Here is a 5104-nt window from a genome sequence, read left to right on the forward strand (position 1 = left end):
ACCTCTGTGGTTAAAGTTTGCTGAAGTTTAGACACCACCTGGGTGAACATAATGAGAGATCACCATGAAGGGACAGCAATCAATATTTGTATGATAACAATGGGTCAAATGACTGGTAGTGAAATGTGTCACTCAGCTCTCTCCAAACCAAGTGTAGGTTTAAGGTTGAGTGTGGCCCAAACCGTAAACACAAATACAAAAGCAGCAAACAAAGTCATTCCACAGACACAAAGCATAAAGTAAGTCAAGAATGAATCATTTTATTAATGGAATCCTAGATCCACAAATAAATTCATCACCCAAAGACACACAACTGAAACTGATTATTACTGATTGTTACTTCAGTAATGAATTCATAACTTACTCCGTTAACTGATTGACACGTCGTCACTAAATGAAATGTCAATGTTTGTCTGTAGTCCTCCAGCAGCTCCTGCAGCAGCGAATCGGACTAGATGAAGATGGAAAAGAAAAACAAGAACAGGCTGCTAGCTGGAAACCTTCATCCTGTTACCTCACCGTTTCTTTGACCACCTATATTTCAAAGTTTGTTTTTTATCGAACCTGTTAAAGTCAGGTTTAACTGTCACATATTATGAAGTGTTAAGCCAATAAATTGCATTACATTTCACAGTAGTCGGTGTGTGACATATTGTCTGCTTCTGATGTACTAGACACTGATCCTATTGTTCCCTTGTGACAAACAACATCAAACTGCTTTCTGTTAATCATAAAAGCAAGTAATCCCTACAGTGCCTCTGCCTCTTTAGTTCACTTGACCTTGTAGTTTACCATTACACTATGTGCGTGTGTGTGGGTGTGTGTGTTATCTATCAGTGTATTCATATTATCTGTATTTACCCAGGGAGCGTTGAATGAACAAGAGCTTTGTCCAGCAGTGTTTTTCACCAATAGCTACACACCCTGCCGCTCCCCAGGACATTCACATGAATCCTCTAATCACCTGCTTAATCACTGTGAATCCTTCATTTATGCTATTTATGTTCTTGTAATAGCACCATTTGATCTTTGGCACAAACTGTATATTGGTGTAATATATGATTAGCAGCACCTCTTTTCAGTGGGAAACAGTAAGGCAGAGCCTGGTGCCTTTTCGTGTGAATGTAAACCGGAAGGCGAGCCAAGTAAACTGCCCCCATGAAATATTGCAAATTCTCGTTGGGTGAGCGGCTGCTGCTTCTGCTACTGCACTGCCTTCTATGGACCCAAACGCTTCTGGTCCAATCAGTGGAGTTCTGTGTTTGTGCAGTGATTATTCCAGTATTGGTTGATGTCGTGTTTAAACTTGAGACACATTGCATTCTCTCTGATTTGAGTCATCCACATATTAATGATTAATCATTTCTGAGTGTTGAGTAGGGATACATTTGTGCAGATAGTCCGCTTATCAAAACAAGATCTCAAGGTTGACAATGGTTAGGAATCGTCATAGACTCACATCTAAGATTTGATAATCGGGTACGTAATGTCTGCGTCTGATAAACGCAGACGCAGACCAGGTGTCACCACCTGGTCGCAGGTCTCACAATCAACTATAAAAAAAACTCATATCACTGTATAACTAGACAATAATAAAATATGGATTGAAACAATGAGGTGCTATTCCAACTTAGAGCTTGTTTTTAGATGCCTACTTTTAATGTCAAGCTCCTTCCCTGCTTAATGAATCTGTCACAAGACACCAGTAGAGTCAACACACGGTCCTCAATAAGCCTCATTTGGGCAATCAGTCTTCTTTGTTAAAGGGGACAGGTTGTTGTAAGTCAGCGTTATAGCTACTAAACACAGTGTATCTGGTCGTTGTGCAATAATAATATTCTAATACTACTGTGATGTCCATACCAAATAAACCAAACTAAAATCGATATGGATCAAATGATCAAAACATCCTCCATTGCCAGACAAAAATATGAGTTGTAAAACTATTTTTAAAAATCACAATTGTTTTTGATGGGTGTGTGTATCCACATCTCAGACTGTATACACTTTATACTGACTGTATGTTAAAGATTAACACACTCACACCCATGTAGGTCACAAAGCTAAACTGTTCTTATGGGAGTTCAGGCCCTGCCCCTGGTGATGTGAAGTGGACTGCGCATTAAAAGGAGCCTCAGGTGACGGCTGCGACTGTGGGTCTGCTCTCCAGCACACGGTAAGTTCACCTCTGAAACTCTGCTGAGGATTTGCCGCTCACTTAGGTTCTTACATGGTTGTGTATGTGTGTTAAAAGACGAACTGTGCTTTTTTTTCCTTTTCTTGCAGGATCTGTAGATTCATCTGAGGTTTCAAAATGTTCGGACACAACCAAGGTAAATAACACAACCCCTTTGAAATGAATGAATATGCATTACAGACTTGATAATCACTTTTGACAAGTATTAACTGTATGGCATTATCTTTTTTTTCTCCTTATCTTTAGGAAACCAGTACCCTCCTGGTTACCCAAACCATCCTCAGCAGATGCCAGGGGGTTACCCTCAACACCCTCCAGGCACTGCACCACCGATGAACTACCCTTCTCAGCCTCAGGGTCCATACGGAGGCCAACACGGACCCGGACCTGGTTATGGTCCCGGCCAAGGCCATGGTCCTGGCCAAGGACATGGACAGGGCCACGGACAGGGGCATGGACAGTGCCACGGACAGGGCCACGGAGAGGGGCATGGACAGTGCCACGGACAGGGCCACGGACAGGGCCACGGACAGGGCCACGGCGAGGGGCATGGACAGTGCCATGGACAGGGCCACGGACAGGGCCACGGACAGGGCCACGGCGAGGGGCATGGACAGTGCCATGGACAGGGCCACGGACAGGGCCACGGACAGGGCCACGGCGAGGGGCATGGACAGTGCCATGGACAGGGCCACGGACAGGGCCACGGACAGGGCCACGGACACAAGCACAAGCACAAGGATGGTCACAAGCATGGCAAATGCCACAAGAAAGGAAAGGACGGTCACGGGGTAAGACTCATTTTCTCAAATATGATGTGTTGTTTATGTTTGCTCTGGAAACTATAGACTTTATTTAGAATTCAAACAGTGAAACAGAGAACATAAAAAAGTTTTGCATTACTGCCTAATGTGAACTGATCACAGGAAATCAAAGAAACGCTGTATTATTGGTCAAATGTCAGCAAATTATTCCCAATCTTTAGTTAAGAAATGAACCACATTTCTCAAATGTAACGTAGACAAAACAGCCATAATTCAAGCTTCACGTTGGTTTTGTAGATGATTGAAGTGATTCGCTGATGTTTGTGTGTCGTGTCATCTTGCTGTAGTCCTCCAGCAGCTCCTGCAGCAGCAACTCTGACTAGACGAAGACTCCTGGATAGGGGGAACAAGACCTTGAAACCTTCGCCTTCCGAACAAATGTTATCATCAATATGTCACTGCCTAAATGTTTCTTCACATATAATCTCTCAAACATATATTTGTATCGAGCACCTGTATTTTTACAAAAATGTAATCAGAGTCTCTGACTCTCACCTGACAGGCATCCAGCATCCAACAATGCTGGATGTTTGAAAATGATTTTAGGTCAGCCATATCATGACTTGGTTTGATGCAGTATAAGCAGTTATTAACATTTAATAACTTTGGTGTGAAAGACACATTGCAGGCATTATTTGATCCATGATCGTGTTAATGATGAATTGAAATAAAATTACTTTCTGTGTGTGACAATGCACTGTATTTCATTTCCATTTTATTTTGTCTTCATTCTTCTTTATACACCTATTTACTACTCCGGCTAATGTCACCAAGGTGTGCTCTCTATTTGCCCAGGGAAGGTACATTGAGAGTACATTTGCTCAGCCACAGTCACTGCAGTGCAGTCACCCTAATCTCATTATGATAGCCTGTGCAATCAAACACTTGTTAATGTCGATACCCACCCTTGTACAAGTTCACCATTTATTGTTCTTGAATTTGCTCTGTTGCTCTGTTCTGTTGTTCATTCTGTACACGTGACATCTATTGCACTTCTGTCCATCCTGGGAGAGGGATCCCTCCTCTGTGACTCTCCCTAAGGTCTCTCCCTCTTTTCTCCCCGTTAAAGGTTTTTTTGGGGGGAGTTTTTCCTGTTCCGATGTGAGGGTTCCGGGACAGAGGATGTCGTATGTGTACAGATTGTGAAGAAGCCCTCTGAGGCAAATTTGTAATTTGTGATTTTGGGCTATACAAAAATAAATTGAATTGAATTGAATTGAATAAAAAACTAAAAAACTTGCACAGTATTTGTAGTTAGGGATGGAAGATGCATCCAGATCCCAATTTAAGTAAAAGTAGCAATGCGTAAATTACAATACTTAAAGCCCTGCATTCATAATTTTACTTAAGTAAAAGCATAGTATGGTATAGTATAGCATAGTATAGTATAGTGTAGTATAGTATAGTATTGTATTGGCAGCACATTGTACTCACAATATCCAAAGTAAGTAAGTCAATTGTATTTTTTTTAATTTTTAACACAAGTTACAAAGTGCTTTGTATCAACATAAGTACAGAAATAAAATAAAGAAAATAAAACACATATATACACAGAATGCCTAAAAGTACTCATTCTACAGAATGATCCCTGTCAGAGTTTTATATTATATTATTTTGTAGCTAAAGGTCATTTAACTACTTTACATAATGTTGGGTAACTAAAGTAAATATTTCCCTGTAAAATGCTGTGGTGTAAAATGGTGTACTCAAAGTAAAGTGCAAGTAGGCTAACTCAAAATGAGGAAATGAGGAAATGCATTAAGTTAGAATAGGCCTACTCTTAACCACTGTTAGCAGGGAGTTTTACCAATGTAAACACAGTCCAAAGAGCATTGTCATACTGTTAAACTGCTGGCCTAGGAGGTATTTTCACTATTGTTTTTTAATAGTTACAGGAATGGACACAACAAATATAAAATAGTCAGATAAATGTGTTCCGTATTTTAAGAACACAGGACCGAGAGTACCTTCTCTGCCCAGTAGGGGGCAGTGTGGCGGAAGCCCAGCGCCGACTGAATCTCTCTCGGTGGTGCGTTCGACCACCGTGTCGTCACCATGCCGGCCAATCAGCGGCGGCTCTGCG

This window comes from Anarhichas minor, unplaced genomic scaffold (assembly GCF_050575085.1).
Source record: "Anarhichas minor isolate MPS153535 unplaced genomic scaffold, ASM5057508v1 ptg000004l, whole genome shotgun sequence".
Taxonomy (NCBI): Eukaryota; Metazoa; Chordata; class Actinopteri; order Perciformes; family Anarhichadidae; genus Anarhichas; species Anarhichas minor.